Source organism: Carassius gibelio, chromosome B5 (genome assembly GCF_023724105.1).
Source record: "Carassius gibelio isolate Cgi1373 ecotype wild population from Czech Republic chromosome B5, carGib1.2-hapl.c, whole genome shotgun sequence".
Lineage (NCBI taxonomy): Eukaryota > Metazoa > Chordata > Actinopteri > Cypriniformes > Cyprinidae > Carassius > Carassius gibelio.
This window is the reverse complement of record NC_068400.1, coordinates 35635863-35660099: the sequence shown is the minus strand read 5'-3', so window position 1 is coordinate 35660099 and position 24237 is coordinate 35635863. Positions and strand designations below refer to the sequence as shown.

General features: G+C 36.0%; 1 long non-coding RNA gene and 1 pseudogene across 1 annotated transcript; both read left to right on the top strand.

The window, feature by feature from the left end:
* LOC127957946 (adenylate kinase 8-like) overlaps positions 1–20122 on the top strand; it is a 33931-nt pseudogene extending 13809 nt beyond the window's left edge.
* Positions 20123–21662: 1540 nt separating this feature from the next.
* LOC127957686 (uncharacterized) lies at positions 21663–24196 on the top strand. The gene is made up of 3 exons (XR_008153827.1): positions 21663–21841; positions 22605–22774; positions 22917–24196. It is a non-coding gene; the product is annotated as an uncharacterized LOC127957686 (long non-coding RNA).
* Positions 24197–24237: the final 41 nt, after the last annotated feature.

Sequence of the window (24237 nt, the reverse complement as noted above, 5' to 3'; positions counted from 1 at the left end):
TCAGTTTCAGACAAATTTGATTGTTGAAGCTGATTCTGTCAGTCCATGTAGATAATGTTTTGATCAACAAGATGTTGCAGTAGCTCCGTTGACCGTGCTGTAAAAACCCTTGTTCGCAGATCTAGGAAAACCTTCGATAACTGCAGAGTTTATGAGGTCAGCCGCTCACAGGGGATGAAGACTAGCCATAGTCACGAAAAAGTAGTGGTGGATCTTCTGTACATTTGAACAAAAAAATAAAAATGGGTGGTCTTGTTTCTACGTTTCAAATGTTGCTTGGTTGGTTGTTGAGATGGGGGTGTTGCACTCTAAAAGTGGAGGAGGGTGAAGGGGCCTAATTAGGGATGTGTTTTGACCAGCGAAGCCTAGCTTATGTCACCAAAGAGAAATCTGTCATTTTCACTGGAAGATATTTGGATTAAAGATTACGAGGTTTATTAGGATTTTTGTTAAGACACTTGTTTCAAGTAACGGTAATGTATTGTGTATTGGGAAAACTTAATCCGACAGCCATTTATTAAACATAGAGCAAGGAACACATAGAAGGGTGAATAAACACTGAAAAAGAAACATTACAACATCATTGTTCAGGTTTTTTATACCGAATACACTATTAACTGACTGATGATTCGGTTTTAAAATAAATTTAAATTGCCTGAAACAGCTTGTTTATCATTGAAAAAATTGTGTTGAACAAGGGTATGTTACATTGCTCAAAATATAGTCTCTTTTTGCAGCATTCATAAGAGTTGACCTCAGGAAGGGGCCAGTCACGATCAGACTCATCAGAGTCAAAGTTTGTTTCAAAGTCCTCCCGACGTTTATTTATCTGCATGAGATAATTCTGGTCATGAAGCGTTTTGTTCCAACAGGATGCTATAGATATGTAGTCTGGTGGCTTTCTCGCATAGTACCGCATACCAGGCGTTGTACCATCCCATTGGAAAATGTACCAGATTTTTTCATCCATATTAAAGTTTCTCCAAATTTGATTGTAGAAGTATGCCCAGTCTACGGCGGTCAAAAGCAGGTAGGTGCATTCGGATGTATATTCTTCATAAGATTCCAAAACGTAGAGCTTCACAATCTGCAACTCTTTGTCAAACACAAATCTCCCCACACGATCATAAGACACAGTGAAATCTTGTTTCACAAAATCTTCATCTTCAATGAGAACCTTTCTTATGCTCTTCCCTTGATTTTTCCTTGGTGCAAAAGTCAGCTCCTCTCTCATTTCAGCAGAACTTCTTGGCGGTGTGTCACACATAATTCTTCTAGATGTTTCAGGACTGTTTGGAGCGGCGGCAGTCATTGTAACAGGAGCATGCAGAAAGTCTTCTGTGGTTAACTATATGCCCCTAAACCTTTTTTAAATATCACACTTGGAATGTAGGTAGGAGCCCACAGGTGTGAAACAAACAAGGATGTGACACCTTCAGTAGTCTTAAAACATTGGATGCTTTAGCACATTCAGTGAGATTATTTTCTCTTAAACAATGTATGTTTTCCTTGCGACCAAAGCAGTCAAATGATCTTTCTAGTAAATCTAAAGCACACTGTTGCAAGGTACTTTTGTTTACACCTTAAGTTTGTGATGACCACTAACATAATTTAATAATGTACAAATCGGCCGAGAACTATAATTATTATTAATGTGTATTATTATTATTAATGTGGATTTATGTACATTGTTGGTTTCAAAAAATTATGGTTCCATGACATGTGAGATTGTTCAAACTTACGTCAACTACATACTAGAACAAAACATGCTGGCCTGTAGAGATTTTCTTTTCTGGCTAGACCACCTGTAATGTCATTATTACTGTTTGTTAGTAATGCCAATTTGACCATTTTCTTCACTACTTCAGTGTATGAATGTATATTCAAAAATGTATTGTTGAAATAAAATGTTGAATCACATTTTAATCTTTCGTGGTTTATAAAACAATGGGCCTGAGCTCATGAAAAATGTGTTAATGTTATATTTAAAAGAAGCAGTCTCGATTCAGAGTGTTACATGGCTATTTCAAGAAAACATATTTGTAAAGATCCTCTATATTCACACACACATTACCCAAAACTGTGTTAAATACTTAATTTAATCGAGCAAATTTAAAGAATTCTGACGTATATAAACATAGTAAAGGAGAGAACACAAAGAGCTCGCTAACATTACACCAGTTCTGTTGGCAAAAAAAAAAAAATCCAGAGACTGTCACACACAAAACTCTTTACAATCATGCATGACAATACAATACGATTGTGATGTTAAAAATGAAACCGTGGTTCAGAACAACACGCACAAATCATGGAAAGATAAAAAGAAATCATAAAAAACATAATTCTGCCACAACTAAGGCTCAAGCTCATTTTTGTTTGGTCTGGTTTCAGAGTTGGACTACTACAGTGAAAAACTTTTTGTACAGTACATATCTTCACAATGGAGTAATGTGGTGTTAAACATTTGGAGCAGTAACAAACACTATTCAACATAAACTTGAACCCAAAACTGTAATGTAACTGTGAGCTAGTTTCACATCATGTAGATTATCTCGGTAATGAAATATCGGCTCACTTGCATTTTCTGGCTAACAACTGAAATGTGGACTGATGCTAAACCCGTTTTTCAGGCATCAAGGTTTGGTGAAACATATGTTATAAAATTTAAAAGATGATAAACTATATCAGATGTTCTTAAAAATGTAAACGTCGGACACGACAACTTTGTAAATACGTAATAACTAATATTTTAAGATAGATAAATGTTTAGATATTTTGTGAAAACAAAGAAATAATACAACATTTCAGGGGCCCATGCTGTCGAAGACCATAATTTCTCACTGTGTTGTTTTAAAAGTAAACGTAGATCAATTATAAAGACAGTCATGACAACACGCAGTTCCAGTCGTGTGTGTTTCCCGAATCAAACCTGTTAGTCTGATGAATACCTAAAGCATCTTAAACATATGTTGGTGCAGACCAGCTAAAATGGACTAAAACATGCCCCTTTCAATGAATTCTTTCTACATGTGATCTCTGGTTTATTTACCAGTGTGATGTTTAGAGAAACAGAGAAAGGAAATAGTTCCTGTGGCATCCTTGACTTTTAATGTCTAACTTTAAGTGTAATAGATGGGTTTGTATTAAGTGTAACAGTCAGAACAGAAAATGGCAGGACTCATTTTCAAGTTGAGGTAGTGGCTATTATGTGTCTTTGTGACACTGGTAGACCAGAAAAAGCTCTAAAGTGCATCACAATCTCAGTTTAAACAGTCTCTTGACAATCATTTAATCATCTTGTACTCTATTTTGTTCATGTTTTTGCCTGTTTGACCAAACTTGAGGAATAGTCTTTATCTAAAAAACAATGAAAAAGATACACGGCTGGTGGGCCGGATCGACATTAAAAGTTTTCACAATAATTTAGGAGAAAGGATTTCAATATTAGTATTTGTTATTCTGATACATATTTCTGTTGTGGAAACATATTTCCTGTATAGAAGAGTATGTCTATAACCTATTCAAGGGCGTTTAGTGCAATCTTATGGATCTTAAACGTAAACATTACAACAAGGTCACATAGTCCCTCTAGCAAATCCACCAAAAGTGGAGAAAACAGAAAAATCTTAGCACACAGTAGATGCTAATGCTTCTGACATAAAGGCCTACTCTTTAATGTCCAGTAGAAATGTTGAAACTAACGAGTACGACAAATAAAAATGTGAACATCATCATCAGCTATATGAACAAGAGCTCTAGATGTAGGGGCAATATTTTTATGCTGTAGTTATGCTGTAAAAAGTCCTATGAACAGGCACTGTATGTTTGACCACAGTCAGAGAAAACTCTTCATCAGAAAACTGCAAAACAACATGTAAACAGATCAGTCAACTATCTCTGGTAAAAATAAATAAATAAATAAAATAAAATAATATATATTTACAAGTCACACATTGACAATTTTTGTCTTATGTGCTCATTACAGCTAAAATCCTGTTTTGCCAAATGCCGTACACACTTTTGCATTTCATAATTCAGTGATTTTTTTAGTCAGTTTTGCTCACAGATAATCCGTATGCAAAAGTTATGTTTGAATTTTTCTAGAACCATTACAAAAGTGAGAACATCGTAGTTCTCAAATGTGTCTGTATTACAACAAAAGCCCATCTAACAAATCTGTCTGAAGTGGAGAAACAGATGTTTAGCACATACACACATTGTAGATGCTTACGTACACCAGAGATGTTGCTTTATTTGAGTCAAAGAAGATGGCCATAGGAACTGATAACATTCTTTAATGTTGTTGTGTTTTGTCAAAATAATAAAAAAGTTTGGTCAAATGTTTAATACTTTTTCTTAAATGAATAGGATGTGCTCACCCTGCTCTCTTTCCCACGCGAGAGTTAGCATGAACTTACAGGAGTCTTAAAACAAAAACGGCCAAACAAACAAAATGTGAATGGATTCATCTGCTATCTGAACAAGATGACTTCATCTAGTGGATTAATAAAAAATACCATTTACAAATCAACATACATTTTTTTAACAATTGTATTCTGAATTTTATATGCATTGTAAACATTTTCTTGCTATACTCTCTTTCTTAGTGATTTAGTCACGTGAATACGCAAAAGGTTATGGATAAAATTTATCTACACAGGAGTGTGGAAACTTTAACATGCTCAAACTTAAATGAGTGTGCAGCTTTCAGTGGAACCGTTTGATTTGTATTGGTTGTAATAGTTTTAAGTGTAAAACAGCCAGACTTCATTTTTGTGTCGATGCTTCATGTGATCACACTTTTTGGACAGACACAGTTGCACTAAAAGAAATATCTCGAAGAGAAAAACTGTAACTTAATTTCTTAATTTTCATTTATTCCTATTATGATGACACCACACAAAGATCACCTAAAAACGTACAGTCCAACAAACAAATTGTGAATGGCCATCCAAAATCTTGATGTGAATGGCAAAATCTGGATGTGAACCGACCCCCCAACTGAGCCTGGTTTCTTCCAAGGTTTTTTTCTCCATTCTGTCACCGATGGAGTTTCGGTTCCTTGCCGCTGTCGCCTCTGGCTTGCTTAGTTGGGGTCACTTCATCTACAGCGATATCATTGACTTGATTGCAAATAAAAACAGACACTATTTCAACTGAACAGAGATGACATAACTGAATTCAATGATGAACTGCCTTTAACTATCATTTTGCATTATTGAGACACTGTTTTCCAAATGAATGTTGTTCAGTGCTTTGACGCAATGTATTTTGTTTAAAGCACTATATAAATAAAGGTGATTGATGTGGCTAAATCTTGAGGTGTAAGAAAAATGTCATTTACAAAACATTGTGATTCTTAGATGTGAAACACCCTCGACATAATCTGCTGGCATGCAAAAATAGTCATAAATGTTTTAGTACAGCTATCTACACAAATAGTATGAGAACTGTATATTGTGTCACTTGCATAGAAAATTCATTACCAGTTTATCAGAGTCAAAAGGAAATGATGATAGTTGAAACATCCTTAGCTTGTACATTTCTTTCATTTTGATAATCTGCTGCTGGTGCTAATTTTTTTTTGAGTAAACCATTTAACATTACACGATGCCTACAAAATAATCAAATAGTCAAAGTGTATGTTTTCTGTTCTAGGTAAGAACATTTACACCACGTGTTATAGGCCGGGTAAATAATTAGAAAATAATATTTCTGTCGAATGAGAAAAGTTCAGTCATGCATTTAAGATGTAGAAATGATGTTTGCCAAACACATCCAAAGAGTTTTCTAGTCGTGTGAAAAAAGCACTTGTGTGCATAAATGATCTAAAGAAACAATGCTGGTCATCAGGTTATTTAAAAAATAATTAAGACAATAGACAGTGTGCCTTGCTTTAGTGACACACAATGTGTAATCTTTTAAACATGTTTAAAATGGAAGGTGTAATTATTTTACTGAGTTTTAGTCAAATGTATATTTGTTCATTTACAGTACACATACTATCTACAGGTTAGATTATTCAATGAAAAAATACGTACATAACACAACGTAAAAACAACAAATAAGGTTTTGCTCATAATTCAAATTTAGTTTACTCAGTTTTACTGTGTGTGTGTGTGTGTGTGTGTGGTTCAGGTATACCCCATGTTATGGGGAACAATGATGGCAATATCCAAAATCCTTGGGAATTGTTTTTGTCCCCGTGGGGAAACATGTTTATAAATCATACAGAATTAAGTATTTTTGAAAATCTTAAAATGAAAGAAATTTTGTGTAAGGGGTAGGTTTAAGTGTAAGGTTGATGTTTGGTGATGCAAAATACAATTTGTACAGTGTAAAAAACATTACGTCTACGGGATGTCCCATAGAACATGGAAAACCAATGTGTGTGTGTGTGTGTGTGTGTTTAGAGTTGGTTTTAAAATTAACGTGAGATTTCAACTCCTTTTAAACACCACATATTATGGATAGTATTTTCTTAACATTAAGGAATGCCTGTTTGATTTTATTAATTCCAGATAACATTCAATTATTTATCTCTTCAGCGGCTTGGTTAGTTGATGATTTAGATAATTGTCTCTCTCACTCTTTGAAATTCTCACCTGGAAAGACACCAGACATCGTCCTCCTTTTCAAATGTGTTTGTAGACGGGGAGCATGTGGCCTGTCGGTGCCTAGGTATCAACACCATATAGAGCAAACAAACATTGATCCTGTCAAGGTGTCAAAACCCTCACTTTTGCACAGCCATTTTTTTTCCCCAGGAAGAACCCAAACACCTCCCCACTGTCTTTAGGTGTGAACAACAGGCCAGAAAGGAACTTCACAGAAACCCCCCACAGCTCTGGTTACAGATACAACCATCATAAGAAACCCCCCACTGCTCTGGTAACAGATACAACCATCATATATCCAGTAATAAACACAACACAAGTCAAATCTGAGATCTCTTTGATCTTTTGATTTACACACCTCTGCCATGTCAATCAAGGGTCACAGGACCCAGTGACATGGCAACCGCTTTGACTGACAGGCCTTATAGTCATAAATCAATCCAAACTGACCATGCACACTTCTGACTACCTGTCAATCTACACGGACTGTACGGCCATAAATCAGGCCATAAATCAGGGTAATAAATCATCAAGACTTGAGATAAAGTGTATGATAGGACTACTTAGCATTAAGCAGGTTAGCAGCATTTTGTGGAATTCATACCACAGTTTTTAATAATAAAGATGAATATTTATCATGCGAATGAGTATGCGTGGAATTGATAGCCAGTCATTCTATGTTAAGAGCGGTATTTTTAGAGATATTTGTCATAAATCCATGTCTGTCTATTACTGTCTATTACTGTCTACTACAATATTTTGCCAGCTCGAGCAAGCTACATAAACATGAGCTGGGAGAAATTCAAATACAATTTTGGACTGGTTTCTTTCTTTCTCTCTCATAGATTTTAGGCTTATCTAGGGGGAAATAAATGCTCATTTAGTCTCATGGCACATTAGTATTAAATCCAAAATGCTCCATTGAGTACCTTTTAAGAAAGCAGCCCTCCAGCCTAATGGCTTTGCGCTGTGGGCTTGATTTGTAAATTGTAGATTTAGGACAGTGTGCCATTATGCCTTAATCTCGACTTAACTGCACCTGATTTTCTTTATACGTCTAAATGGAGGACATTAAATAAATATTTGAGATAAACTCTGCCATAAAACATTCATAAACCCATACTGAGGAGCAAACAGCAATAAGGCTGTCATCTTAAATCTTGATTAGTGCTAATTCAGCATGCGGTTTGATTGTAACGTCGCTAGTTTCCCCCTGACTTAGCCTTTTAGCGCATTAACATGTTTTGCATATTAAGCATTTATCATGTTGTTGTATAACAATTAGCAGCATAAAGGGCTGGATGAGAGAGACTCATTAGTAATGATCAGGCTGTTGTTAATCATTGCATATTAGAATGGCGGCTCAGCGCAGGTTCCAGACAAACAGCATTGTTGTGAGTGAAACCCAACTGCAAACAGATGGCTTCGACGTGGATGTCACACTATAAGCAAATGCCCCCGTGGACATGAAAGGAAGACTCTAATGATTAATTAATCAAGTGGCTTTATATTCAGTTTAGTGGCAATCTCTGTTTATGATCTGAGCGAATGGGCTGTCACCAGCCTCACAAATGTGCTCTATTATCTTACTCCATTAAACATTCAGTAGAATCTATCTGTGCCTGCATTGTGTTGTTTTGTATTAAAGTATGATACGGTACTGAACAGTCACCACAGGTTTGGAGAAAATTATATTTAATCTGTGTTTGGTTGAACAAACATGTTTTGTAATCATGTGTACAGTTCAAAAGTTTGGGGTCATTTCAAGTAGATGCCGTTCTTTTGAACATTCTCTTCATCGAAGATTCCTGAAAAAAAAAAAATCACTAAAATGTTAAGCATTACAACTGTGTTCAACATTTAAAATAATAAGAAATGTTTCCTGAGCACAAAATCAACACACGGAAGACTGCAGAAAATGTACATTTTAAAATATATTATAGTAGTAGAGCTATTTGAAACTGTAAAAATATTTCACAATATTACTGTTTTTACTATATTAATAGAGCTGACTACATAAATAGAGCAGTGATGAACATTAGTGTATCTTTAATGTACTTGTAGTGGTACTGATAATAATAGATATTTAGTGTATATTCTCATTTATTTGCTTGACATGTTTTTGTGTATGTAGCGTTCATTTGATAATTTTGTATTTATATTGCAATGCTGAACTATGTCTGTACTCCACGTCATTCTGCCTCACCCTACACTCCCAGAATCCTACTGTTTGGACCCCCAGGTTCAGGAAAGAGTCTTCAGGCAAAACTGATTGCTCACAAATATGGCATTGTCAACAGTAAGCTCCTCCTCAACTTCTGCTGACACTTTTCCATCTGTACTCTTTCTTATCTGCAGGGTTCAACATTGGTAAAAGGGTAGTTTAGCTAAATTGTACAATTCTGTCATTACTTACTCACCCTCATGTAGTTTCAAACAACTCTGCTTGTTACTTTTTTCTGTGGAACACAAAAGTAGACATTTTTAAAGAATCATTACGTACTGTAGATATTGCTACACAGTGACTGTTTATTGTGATCAGGTGCTGTCAAGCTTCGAAACAACACAAAAACACAAAAAGTCATGCAAAGAAACAGCATAAGTGTTTAGAGCAACACGAGAAAGGGTAAATAATTACCAGTGAGTAAACCATTGTACAGCATCCATAGATTTATGTTGTTTGTTTTAAACCTTCTTTTTATCTCTGTCTCTGTAGTTTGTTGTGATGAGCTTCTGAAGGCTGTGTCAGTTGATGAGAGCCATATGGGGGAGCTCATTAAACCCTACCTGGAGTCAGAACAGCAAGGTATGCCTCCTCACCTCCTCTATACCTACTGCCAAATGGGTCAATCATACAGAACAAGTGAAACCCCAGTCTGTAAGCAGCAGAGTTCTGTTTCCTGCTTTTGACCAGATAATTGGACCCCTTACAGCCAGAACAGTCTGGTTGGTGAACATGTCGTGCTATATTCACATACTATATGACATTGGTTTATGGTAACTGCATTCTAAATGATTATCATATAATTTGCAGTATATAGTTCTGCAGACTGTTTTGTTACTTTTAATCTAAATCACAGTGCTTGCTGGCCTCTTAAGTTTTTACTATAGACAGTCAGTACTTTTATATTTTGAACACACCTTAATGGTCTAGATGTCTTGACTATCTGTGATCTTTCATCCATCCTCATCATTGTTATACCCTTCCTATCTCACACCCTCTGTGTCTGCCCAACACCTTTCTGTTTTAAATCCCTCAGAGACCATAAGTAAATATATATCTATAGTCCCGCCCCTCAGAGAAAGCATTGAGCCACTGGGACTGTCAATCACTGCCCGAGCCACTCGCCTTGAGCAAGTTTTCATTAATTTAATAAAGATTCTCATGGGATACAGCTCACAGAATATAAGCATGTATGTTTTAACTTTTCACCTTTTTGACATTTTCATTGATAAAATAGTAAAAGGAAGACAAAAAATCAAACATGCATTGCTTAAAAGAGCTACGTCATCTCATTGTTTTACGGTTCATATTCTTAGCTGTAAATCAGTAGTTCAACCAAAAATTAACATCTGTCATTTACTCACTCTATGTTCATTTCCAAACCTGAACTTCTTTCTTCCATGTAACACAGAATTAGATACTTAGAATGTCAGTGGGGTCAAAACAACATTAGACTTTATTGTATGAAAAAAAAACATAGCAAAAAGAGTAAGCATATACAGTATATAAACTCATGTAAGTTTGGAATGACATAAAAGTGATTAAATGATAACTGAATTAACATTTTCCAGTGAACTATTCATTTAAATAGGCTTGAGTATTGAACCTGAACTCCTACTTGACAGCCAGATAATATAATATAATATAATATAATATAATATAATATAATATAATATAATATAATATAATATAATATAATATAATATAATATAATATATACATTCATTTACATAGCCTTTTATATAATACAGATTGATTCAAAGCAGATTTATACAGAAAGAATTTCATATTTGTACAGGGAAAAATTATATTATATTATATTATGTTATGTTATGTTATGTTATGTTATGCCTGGCTGACAAGTAGGTTCATATTTCATTTTTTTTTTTTTTAAGTTTTTGGATAACATTATTACAACAGTACATTCCAAAAAAATTACATCATTAAATGTTTATACATATTTCTGAAATATTCCGATTTGTACATGAACTCTCTGTTATGTACAATCCAATGTTTGTGATTTATTAATGAAAGTTATTAAGTGCTACCAATTCATATTGGTTTTACTATTTGAAATACTGTAGGAAAAAAATCTATTACGGCTCATGAAGAATTCTTGAGAGTGGACTCAACTTAGGTTAATTTATTATCTCTGATGAGTACACATGAACACCCAGTATGATTGTCGGATCTGTTAAGTATCTTTTCAATGCTAGCAGTATCTGTCACGTGCAACGTATGTTCATAAATTCATGTTGCATGTTTGTTGAAGTAGCAATGTGTGCATAAGAAATGCTATGTAAATGTTTTGTTAGCTCGTTTTCCATTGCCTTGTTGAACAGGGCTGCGGTATCCTGGGAGAGGGGGGTTTGTACCTTCTCTCTCTCCCCCTTTTCCAGTGACAGTGAAGATTTGAGGCAGAGAGCTTGCCTAAATAATTTACAAGTTGATTAATGGCCTCACAGGGGTATAATTAGGCGATGGAGCGATGGTGGCTAGTGTAACCAGTACAGTGCTTCTGGGATTTGAGAATCCGGATTATTAAGCAAACCAAAAAAATAGTCCTAGCAGAAGTGAAGAAGGAGAGGAAAGAAAGAAAGAAAAGGAAGCCTCTCCAGGCTGCCTGATGTTTGAAGCAGGGCTGCAGAGATAGGCAAGAGGCTGTGTGCGTTTGATGTGGAAATTGGACAGTTTGAAACCGTCGACTTTAATTTTTCACCAGCTGCGGGGACCCCCCTGGGTGCCAGCTTGCATTCCTTAAAGAATGCTGTTCTATTTTCTCTTCACCCTCTTTATTTGTTTGTCCTCCGCCGCTCTTGTTAATTTTCCCGTAGTATTATGAGTGCCACCCTCCTCTACTGCACTTTCCTTCGGTTTTAAGAGGTGCCATCATCCCCTTAAACAATTCGCTTATGTTGCCTGTCAGCCAGCCTTTGACTGCTTTTGTAGTCTGAGAGGGACCAGTGAAATATCTTCAAAAGACAAAATGTACATACATGAATTTAAATGACACAGTGTCTGCTAATTATTTATCACCTCACATCTGAATAAACCACCTTGATTTAATAGATACAAACAAAAGGCACGTCCTTGACAATACCGCTTGATGTTGAGATCGCTGATACTTAGCATAGAGATGGTGGTTCCGTTTTCCTCAGACCATCTCCTTAATTTAATTCTCTTAATATGGGGCACTCCAGCTTTCTAAATGCCCTGTACCTCAGTTTAAGAGAAACATTAATTTAGGTTTCTGTCCGCTTGTGCCCATGTGTTTTTGGATCAGCGTCAATCAATTGTTTATTTGGTACTTTAAAGCCTTAAAACTGCATCCTATATCTGCATCTTTCATACTTCAAAAAGTTATCATACTGTTACTTTTTTTCTTTCCATAAAGTCTTCTTTCAGTACCTGGAAGAAGTAAACAAATGAAAGGCTTTTTCTCACGTCCGTTAGATCTATAACACTTGTGATCTGACATCCTACAGGGAGGAACATATACAGTATTTCAAACAAATGCTAAGCAGGTGTGTTTGTGTGTGCATCTCATGGGGTAAATCCCCTCTGAACACCCATGTTTACTGTATATAGGACGAGTGTCATTCAAAGGACACAGCAAGTTGATTCTCAGGAGTCTAAACCTGTTGCTTCAATTTTTTTGAGGTTTTTAATTTGCCTTAATTTGATTTCTTCTACTCTTTGTATTGTTGTACTTCTCTCATTTAATTAGGAAGAGAATAAATAGGTGATAACCATATTTTTGGTTTAATCAACACAAGTGCCATCCAGTATAGTCCTGCGGATCCTTGTAGAGAGACTGAGCAGGATGGACTGTACCACACGAGACTGGGTGCTCCATGGCTTTCCTCAAGATGTGGAGCAGGCAGCAGAACTTCAAGAGTCTAATTTCATACCAAATCAGTATATCATATATCAGTCACTATAAACTGATTTAAATAGCTGTAAATGTTGAAATTTAGCATGTATTACTCCATAACTATGGAAGGCTATATGAAAGTGAAAGTAAAATGTGTAAAAATAAAGTGAAAAAACAGTAGTCCCGTAGAAGCAGTTTTTGTAAAAAAAAAAAAAAAATAGGCTAACGATTGCGTCATAACCAGCGACTCTCTGTCCCACAGTAGAGAAATTACCGTATGGACAGGAGGAGAAGCTCGCAGGCAATCTTTTACTCTCTATGAGGCAATCAGGGGGACGCGGAGGCATAAAGTCAAGGGAGATAATTAATCAGAATACTTACCAAAATTTGCTCCTGTTCACGCTCGCCTTCTCTGCAAGATTCGCTGGGGGATTCAGATTTCTCTTGGCACAGCGATTAGAAGACCTACAGGTTGCTCACGTGACATCTACGTCATCAAGCTCACTTTGAGTCTGCGCAGTACGCCCGCCTCCAGGAAGTGCGTGCTTCTAATTGACTTCACTTATCTCCATTGAATCCAATGGGGTTGCTGTGTCTATTTCTTTTACTGTCTGTGGTCATTACGCTTTTTCTACGTCACTGCGCATGCGCAGTACATGTGTTTACATGTCCTCTCACTCAGATTACAAAAGGGATAAACCATCCCTTACAATCCAATCGAAATTTTAGTCGGATCGAGCCGATTCGATCCGATTGACTTGTTTACATGTGACATTTTTATTCTGATTGTGCTTAGTCCTATTACGATTAGATTAGAAGGGTCCATGTAAACACAGCTAATGTTTCTCAGTTTGTTTCTCCCTCTGAAACTAGAAAAAAACCATCTGCACTGCCACCACCATAATCTGATTGACTATTAGCATTTTTGGCATAATGGGATAGATTACCCAGTTCTGTGATTTGTGTGATAATTCACTAACCCTCATGTTGTTCCAAAAGAAGTTATTTAAAAAATATATAATTTATGTGACACATTAAATTCATTTTAATACATTTTAAAATGTAATTTATTCCTATTACTATATGTCAGAGCTGAATTTGCAGCAGCCATTTATCCTCTATTATCCTAAAGAGTCTTCAGTTCAAAACTGTTGAATATTATTATTATTATTATTATTATTATTATTATTATTATTTTGTTTTTTTACGTAATATTTTTGTGGAACCCATGATATAGTGTTTGAGGATAATTTGATGAAAAGAAAGTTTAAAAGAACAACATTTTATAGAATTTATCAATAACAATAAAACAATAACAATAAAAATGACAATAACACTCTAATGCATTCTTGCTGAATAAATAAATATTAATTTCTTTAAAAATAAAATGTTACAGTGGGCAAGGAATTATGCAATTATGCAAGCATGGTGTATTCACATGTACAGAAGTGCACTATATATGAGAGCTGTGGGTTCACCACACTTTCAGAACCGATGGTTTACATTCAGTTCTGTCCTGTATCGATTTCAAACTATAGATTATCTATCCACTGTGTTCCCATTAATTTACAGGATCTAGCACCTTCACAGTGACAAACATAGATGTACTGTCAACATAGAGTAGCTGTTTAAAAAACAAAAACAAAACTGCAAAGGAGATAATAAACTGCACTATGTGAATCATTCAGATTATTATTTGTGATTTTCGTGTCTCCTCTATTATCCTAAATAGTGAGTGTAACCACGCAGCTCAGATTGCCCTCTCTGATTTCTCTTAGCTCAGCTTGACTGGAGGATCTGATGGCACTTAGATTATATAACCTGTCCTCTGTGTGTGTGTGTGTGTGTGTGTGTGTGTGTCCCCTCATCAGAGAGCTCACTTTTTTTAGGTCATCAGTGAAAATAACCATTTCTCAATTCTGTCTCCTTTTACACAAAAACATGAGCAGGAGCACAAATCTGTGCAATAACATTGGGAAAAATGACCATGATCACCAAAGGGCCTGTTTCATATTCTGTTGCTACTCATTATGATTTTTCATCATATTCCCCATTTTATGTGCTCTCTGGATTAAAGATTGGATCCCAGAGATCAGCAAGCAGCTACGGTGTCCGCTTCCCTCGCCACTCCTATGTAGCAAGACCTTATTTCCTCCATTAACAGCCCATGTTGTTTGGGCTAATGGCAGGAGACCTCATTTACATAGCATTAGCGTAATTGATTTGAAGGCCCGCGGTTAGCCTGGCCCTGAAACAATGGGGAGATAATGTTTCCGATGGGCCGATGATGGCCCGATGGCAGCACTGTACCTGACAGCTTTATTAGTTAACAGCTCTCTGGTTACCAGGCTTTAGTGAGGATGAATAAGTCAGCTCCTCCTGGAGCCGTGCCAGGGCTTGGGCATTTAATAGGTGTCACTGACAGAAGGGAGAGGGGACCGAGTGCAGCAGTGTTGGCATACTGGGTAGATTGGAGGGATCCCTTTACCCATTTCCTGAAAGGGCTTCATTAACAGAGAGGCATTGCCTGCATTAAGTGCCAAGATGATGATGTTCATGTGGCACCGGAATCTTTAGCTTCTATTGACAAACTTTGTGCAGTTACTTAAATGGTAAAGTGGATTAAAACCCAGTGGTTTTTCTAATTTGTTGCAAAAATAATAATAATAATAAAAAATGATAACAATCTTAACTTTTTTAATTCTTGTTTTTTTGTATACACATATTTATTGTAGACTTATAGACAAGATACACAAAAGCTGTCACTGGGGCGCATTTTATCTAAAGTTACAAATTTGTACCATTTAGGTACTAATATGTACCCTTAAGATAGCATTTTGGACCTTAAATTGCAACTTTTGAAAAGGTACCACCTTATGGCAGCTTTTGTACCTTTTTCCGAACTTTGGCTTTGAGTTGGTCAAGTATACTTACAATAATGACCTATTTGCCTTGCTGAATATTTTGTAGTGGATGGTGATTCAAGTAGTGGCTGTCTGTTACAGTTTGCGCTCCGTCTTTGGTCATGTAAAGGAAGTTACCTGATCCATGAAGGAAGAAAAAAGGAAGAAAAGGAAAAAGGATGTTCACTAATGAAGTTCCCTCATCAGATAAATGAGGATACCTTTGCTCTGGTTTCTGATGGTGCAATCATCTGATCCTCTTTCAAAAGCTGATCAGTCACTGTTGGCTCTGGATGTGTGACACTTTCAATTAAGAAGGACGTCTAAAAGATTATCCTGTGCTGTACACAATATGAACCCCAAAGCAGCGTGTACGGCCCCACATCGACGACAACATTATTTGAAGCCCCTATGATTTTCCAGTCATTTGTGATTTATTTGAAAAGCATTTTTACCTCCCAATTTTTTATGATAAAATATTTTAGATCTTTGCATACCTATAAAAATGTATATTCATTATTAAAGTTATAAGATATGACTTTTCCAGGTCTCAAAATTACACTAAAAAAAAAAAGTAAAAAAAAAAAGTAAAAAGTTGTTGAGTGGGGAATTAAAACAAGATTATTAGTATTTTATATTTGAAATATAGTTTTAGCTTATTTTAATGTTATATATTTGATTTACATATATTAATTAAAATTCTCAAAACTTTTAGGTGAATATGCTGGCTGTTCTTTTTCATATAATAATTGTAAAATTACAAAAAGGTACAAGTACTATGAAAGTATTATATAAGTTCTTACAGCTTGCTCACTGTATTACAAAACCTCTAAAGCTGTGCAATAGATTTGTGAAACAGAAGGAACAAAAAGTTGTGATAGTTTGTAAATCTTAACATCGGCCCTGGTTCATGAACAGGTTTCAGTGATTCTTTCATGAGTCATACTGATCCAGTTCTCGAGTTCTCTCTATTGTTTGACTTCAAAAAGACTTCAAATATACAGTATAACACATATGTCATAAGTCATATAGAAAGCTTTTATGCTGCTTTCTTTGTAATTGTATAGTTTGACAGCTCTCATTAATTTTCATTATATGGAAAACAATGGCTATGATATTCTTCAAAAATGAATCTCTTGCTTTCCACCAAATAAAGTAAGTCACAGAGGTTTGGAGCACAAGGGTGATGACGTAATTTAAATTTTCAAGTCAAATGTCACTTTTAAATGACTATGAAGTGAAAGGTTTCACAAAATAAATGAGCTTCTCTAAAGACCCATGTCTAAATCCCTCTTGCACGATTAATCTGTACGGCAGGTCACTGTTACTACTTCAGTTTCGCTGATCTCACTCCAGCCCCTCCTACCAGTCTTTAACTACTCTCCAGTTTGGCTAGTCATCAGCCTCTTACAGCCTTGACACGCTTGCAAACAATCAGAGTCTTTGGGAGCTTTGAAATATGCATGGCTACCTGTGACAGGTAGATAAAGAAGAGCAATTAGCCATGTAATCTAAGAGTCTGGCCCAATTACCTGCTCTCGTCTCTTCCTTGGTCGGTCTCTCGCTCACTCGCTCTCTCTCTCTCTTTCCACTGCGCTCTTGCTCTCTATTACTTAAATGTATTTCATGTGTCTGCTCCCCATCAAATCAGGCAACACTTCCTCTGATTGGCTTATCAATTATACAGCAGGGGCAGCATTACAATTTAATCAGTGGTAAACATTGCCGTGGCCACCTGTAAAGAATCTTTCCCTCATTAATTTCTTAATTTGGAGAGATAGAAAGGGAAGCAGAGGGGCTGACGGGAGTGGCAACACTCAGAGAGATCAGATGGCTCGAGACCTTCTTCAGTCACTTCAGCTCAGCGAGGAAACTGAAGAACAAAAGGGTCAAAGGTTACCATCTACTTAATGTATATCGTATACCAGTGGAAGAATAAAAATGCACACGTACACACACACACACACACACACACATATATATACTGATGGCAGGATATGCTTTCGCGGTTCGTGATCATTTGTAGCAGCTAAGGACTGTCAGACTCTTGTTATCTGCCTTGTTTTAGTCAGTCATTTGTTAGAGGATCTCCAGCTGCCATGTAAGAAACATCTAATGTAAATCAATTCATCTTGTACAGCTCCCCCCACATAAAAAGTGGGAGAATGAGAAGAAAGACAAACACAAGCCCCCACCCTCCCATCCTCCAGCCTCAGACACAACGCACCCTCCTTTTTGCTCCTCCACATTTATAAATATTTCATGAGGAAGCATAAATATTAATTCTAATAGCTTTGCAGAGTAGTTATTATTTCTTTTTTAAGACAAATATTCATTAAAAATTGAGAGAAGCCTTTTTCTGAAATAATTAAACCTACGCACACAGACACACACACACACATTATCATGGCTCTTAAACACATCAAATATCTTGCATTTTCAGACCAGACTAATAGTCAGTTAAAGCACCATGTCTCCTTTGTCCATTTGAGAGGGCCCAGTGGTTCACAGTGGTACTGAGAGCCAGGAACACAAAGACATTTAAATATTTTATCAAAAGCACCAACTTAGATCTCTCCTATTTTCCTTACTATTCTCACCCCTTTTTGTGGAAAAGGCCTTGTGATGTAAAATTCCTATTGGTCGTTATCTATAGTTGAACTGGCCCAGAATTACACTTCACAAAAATCTCAGTCTGTGTAAAATGTTTAGATGGCTAAAAATTAAATAAAGTGGTAGAGGCTGTAAGGTTCCCATCCTCTGGAGGCCTGGATAAAATCATTTGGGACAAGAAGGGCATGTATCACCCCCTCCCCACCCTCCACACACCTGACGACACCATTAGACCCACTTTGTGTCTGGACAATGTCAAAGCATAATGACCCCTGCGTAGAAACCCCAACATTCCTCTGTTGAAGTCCTCTCATAGCCCAGGAGAATGTCCCTGTTTTCCATTATTTTCTTCATCATTTATTTAGCTTCAATGCCAGCGCATTATGATTATTCTTCTCTGAATGTTATATGAAGTCTTCATATAATGGAATAATGGATTGATATGGTTTTTACTTGACATGTGATTTTTGCAGACACATCACACTCTCTTTTTCTCTTTTTAATGGATTTTTTTAATAACAGTTCCCAAGCCTAATTTTTTTTCCCCATTGTTTCTGAATGACACTTTTAATAGCCTATGTCTTTGGCTTTTAATACCTTTTTTATTTTTCTCCGGTCAATTTGAGAGGATCACAGGTATCATAAAAGACTTGCACATGATCTCTGCCTCTCTCCTCTCTAGGGTCCTATTCCTGGAGATAACTGATGACATTGCTATCGAGAGGGTAACACTTAGGGGTGTGGATCCAGTGACTGGAGAATGGTGAGAAAGAATATGCTTAGCACTTTGTAAATTTGTGTTAAGAATTCATTCCTTTAGGTTCCACTAAACACATATCTGCATTTTGAAAATTGCGTTTAAACTCTGTAGGTAACACAGCATATATAAACCTGCTTCTGGTTCGGAAGTGCAGTCCTGGCTTTGATTTAACCCTCGGCATTCAGAGGCACAGCTGCTAAAGAGGCTTAAGGAGTACTGGAACCATGCAGTGGACCTGCAGGCCTTCTACCCACAGGCAGTGTACATCAACACTGACCAGGACCCACACACTGTGTTTGAATCACTGGAGTGTAGGCTAGTGAGCCAACTACCTAAAATCCTGTCATACCGAGAAACATTTGGGTGCTAAAGACTGTTATTGGGATACTCCACCCAAAAACATTTTCTCTCATCATTTCCTCACTCTCATGCCATCCCAGGTGTAGGACTTTCTTTGTTCTGGTAAAAAAAAAAGTTAGAAAAATTGAAAAATAATCCATCTCTCTGAGTCCATGTAATGCAAGTGAATGGCACCCTCAAAGCTAATGCTTCAAAATCCACAGAAAATCCAATACAACCACTGTGAATAAATCAGTGTCTTCTGAAATTAAATGAAAAGTGTGTGTAAGAATAGTAGTATTTTCAACGTTTTATACTATAAACCATTGCCACTCTAGACAGCTGTTAAATGCAGGTTCATGAGCTTACACTTGGTGTAAACTTCAGCACGTTGTTAAGCGAGACTTACACCCATCGTAAAATTTGTGCAAGAGGTGATGCAAAACAGTTGGGAGCCATGGTTTATAGTTTAATGTATATATAAAAGTTTAAATAACATTTTCTCATACATACATACACTTATTGTTTTGCTTTAGAAGACAATGATTCATCTGTTGGTGTTGTATGTGTTCATTCCATGTGTTTTGCATCAACTTTGATGGTCCCATCCACTTACATTATATGAATACACAAAGATGGATTGTTTTTCTAGAAATCATTTGTGTTCCACAAAAGAAAGAAAGGCATAAACTTTTGAGATGGCATGGAAACTGTTTTTTTTTTCTTCTTTTTTGGAATACATTTTAGTTTTAATGTTCATTTCATCTTGTACACTTTGTAAGTCTGTTAGGCTACTTAATACATTGCTTCTAAATTTGACTTGGTTATCTTTTCTCAGTCATATTTTTTTATCTTATATTTAAATTAAAGCTGCCATGTCTCCAAATTCTTCATGGGAAAAATATATTACCCAACCAGTGTAGTTATTCTTGCCATCTGACCGTGTGTGAACTCACAGGAGTGCATGGCACCTGCTAATTCAACGTATGTTTAATTAACATAGCGAGAAAAAGCAGACTGGTCAGACCCTTTGTGGTGGGCAGTATTAGTCCTGCTTCAGTGGTCCTCTGCTAAGGAAACCAGTCGATGCTGCTTTGATTATTAAATTCGCTCTTCTTCTCTCTTCCTTTCTTTGAGGTCACTGGATGACTCCCACTGGGGGGGAAAGAAGTTAAGTACACTGGTTAGAGGAATATGTTAACAGGCTGATTTTTAAATTCCCCTCAGATAGTGTGCAATGACAGGCAAGCACTGACTTAATTACAGCAGATGAGGTCCAGAATATGCATCTGAATATGTAAACATGAGGGCCAGTGTATATCCAAAGGGAGAAGGCTACAAAAATGAAAAGCGTCTGAATGAGGAAGTACTCCCTGAGCTCCCCCGGTTCTCTTTAGCACCCTAATCTGTTTATACTCTGAACAAATACTGATTTTCAACAAAGGTTTTATTTAAAATCTGTACTAAGTAGAAAAAAAATGTGATGCAATTTTTATAATGCTATAAAGCTTCATATTTAAGCTTTATAAAATGTGATAGAAAAGGTGCTTAAAGGGATAGTTTACCCAAAGATGAAAAACTTGTCATCATTTACTAACATGTCATTCAAAACTTGTATGACTTTGTCTCTTCTCTGCAATACATAATGTTGGTAACCAAATAGTTTTGGTTCACATTGACTTCCATTATATGGACAAAAATACAATGGTAGTAAATGGGACCCAGCATTCTTTAAAATATCTATTTGTGTTCTACCGAAAGGCTGTCATACAGGTTTTAAATTATATGAATAAATCTTTATACCTACCTAACATCTTTATACCATAAAATGTATACAAGTATACAATATAACAAAATTTGTCTTTTGCAGATGACATGGAGTTTTTATTCCACTGAAATCTAAATCTAAATACAGGGAAGTATTGTTCTAGTACTCGGTATTAATTAAGAGTTAGCTTGATTAGTAGGACAAGAAACCACAAAGAAAAGTAAGAGAAAACAATATGAGAATTTTAATAAAAACCATAATTTGATTAGGGTTATGGTATCAACGTGCTGCAATGTATATCTTATATAATATGTAATATTTTAATTGTTCTAAGCAAGAGGCCTTAGCAAACTTCTAAAGGTGCAGCAGAATGATTTACAATAATTGAAAAACAAAATCTATGGTTTTCTTCCAACAACTTGTGATTTCACATTATATAAATTAAGGTGTAAAAAATTATTAAAGAAAACGGTTATTGAAAATGTTTACACTTTCAAAAACAAGCAACTTCACATAATTAGCAGCAGAACATATTGTTATATATACTATATTTCAAATCAGATGGGTTAAATCAGAGCCATATAGAGTGAGAGTTGCGACAACTCCATTGACTCCAATGGAACGCTTTTTTTACAGCAATGGCGGCTCGTGGAGCCTCTCAATAGTTCCCGGAAGTAGCAGCAAACCTATGCCGCGCCATAGAGATGCAGCAGAACAAACCGTTTGCGACGCACTTTTAACAGGTAAGACGTTTAAATAATAAGATTGAATATTATCAGTACATCTTAATAACAATAAATTGCAAATTAAAACCTTCTAGCAGATAATCACTCATTAAATGAGTAGATTTAAGGTTTGTTATCAGATAACTAACAGATTAGGCTAGGACTGGAGCTGAATAAAGTTAGTAACGAACACCCTAATAATTGTAAAATCTGTTCTCATAATTCAGTTTCATCCATCGTGTTTGCAATTAGAAAAAAAGCAGTATAAACATTTTTTTGCAGGGTGGGGAAAGTTAGCTAACGTTACATAGCCTATTACGTTAGTTCAATATAACGTGTGACAGCGGTGAGTGGAAGTGGTAAAAATGAGGTTATAAAGTTTGTTCCTTATTACACGTATTAAATCACTTAATAATAAAATGCACCCTATTGATATACATTTAGAGTGAATTGAGTTTGCAAAAACATGGGTGGAGTGTTTTTAGTCATTGTGATTCATTTACTATTACCTGTCTATATTATATAATAATACTGTATTATATACTTAAACTTGTTAGTGTATAAAAGTAACATACTGTAACATTCTGTGGGTTCTGGTGGGTGGAGGATTAGTGGTGCCACTGCACTGTTCTGTGATGGAGCATCAGTGAGGATGCAGGTCAGGAGAGCTGAGGGGACCTTTTTTTTTTTGATAGCTGAATTTTCATTATTTTTCTTAGTGCTGCCTTTGCATTGCTTGATCTTTATTTTTTTTTTCTTGTCTCTTAAATTTTTTTAATAGACCCAGGTAACTGGCTGATGGTTCACAGGAATGCTGACTGGCTGCTGGTTGACTGGGCAGTGTCACCTGTCCCTGTCTCTCCTCTCTAGCCATGTCCTTTTTCTTCGCTCTCACTTTACCTTCTCTGAGTGTCCTCGTTCTTTTTTCCTCAACCTTTGAAACTGATAGAGGTAGAATACATGGTTTTGCTAATGTTAAATATTGAAAATATCACATCACTTTACTTCAACTAGTACGAGTTTGTACTTATTATATATGAATCACCTGAAATAACATAGCTGTAATCAGTAGCCATTTCTTGTATGTTCACAGGTCTAGGGGTGCATCGTGGAGCAGGGCCCTCCTCTTTTTGACCACAGGACGATGTACAAAGATTGTGGGAATAGCATCTGGTCTCAGCCTACTCTTGAATTTTTTGGTCATGACAAATTGCTTTGCCGCAATTTGTCTGCATACTGACTTCAGTTTAGTTTCCACACACACCTTTTTTTTTGTCTACCCACATACAGTACATATCACATGGTGGTTAAATGCACAGTTATAGGTAACACTGATGACTCCCTGCAATGTCTCACCATGAGTCTCAGCTCCCTGGGTTTTGCAAGGCTTTGCTTGTTCCTTATTTCTAGTAAAACATTGTCAATGTAAAAAAGTGCAAATAAATGTAAGTATAATTACCTAACAATTTTTTGTTGTTGTAATTTTTATTTGTATTTAGATTGCTCCTGCTGACTTGAGCCAACCATTATTTTCTCCTCTCTATGTCAGCGGGGAAGCCATACATTCGCACACCTTTCTCTGACTGAGTGGAGCATCCCCATGCAGCACAGTAAACCATGGTGGAGACTATGCAAGGACAACATTAAAGAAAGGACACATACAATATGCTTGTCATGCTATTAAATTTATTAGAAATGTATTCATGAATTGCTGTAAATAGTTAATTGTATAATTACAACTTAAAATAACTGTTTTCTGTTTTAAAATGGAATATACTCCTGTGATGCCAACCTGAATTTTCAGCATCATTACTTTTGAATGGCAGTGTACATGTTTATATACGAGTATGCTTAAGTTGTTTTAAACCTGAATATATTGTATACATGAATAAGTATTGTAATAATTATACTAGATATAATAGGTATATTATTTATAATACATAATTATATTACTATATGTAATTGTAAGAATTATAAACAGTAAGCTTCATTTTACATTTATTTAACATGCTAATTACTGCTGGTAACAGTTAATTGACCCATAGTGCGGTCCCAGCTGAAAATCACCTGTCACCAGCCTGTCTCTGTACTACCTGAAAGTCATCAATATGACATGAGTTAACATTAGATCAGTGAAAAAATGGACAATATGTAACGTAAAAAGGCAACAGTAACCCGTGTTTATAAAACTTAACGTTAGCCTGAAATACGTTTTTAAAATAACGGTAATTGAACACTAATCCTCAAATATTACCCGATTTGATATTTTAAAAGCAACATCGCTGTAACTACATACTCATGCTACATACATATGTCAGTGTGTTGTATAAACATATAAAATAAATGCATTTATTGACTCCTTATTACCAGAAATCGCAGTTCTGTCACTCTACTCTTATCAGTTTGAATGGCCG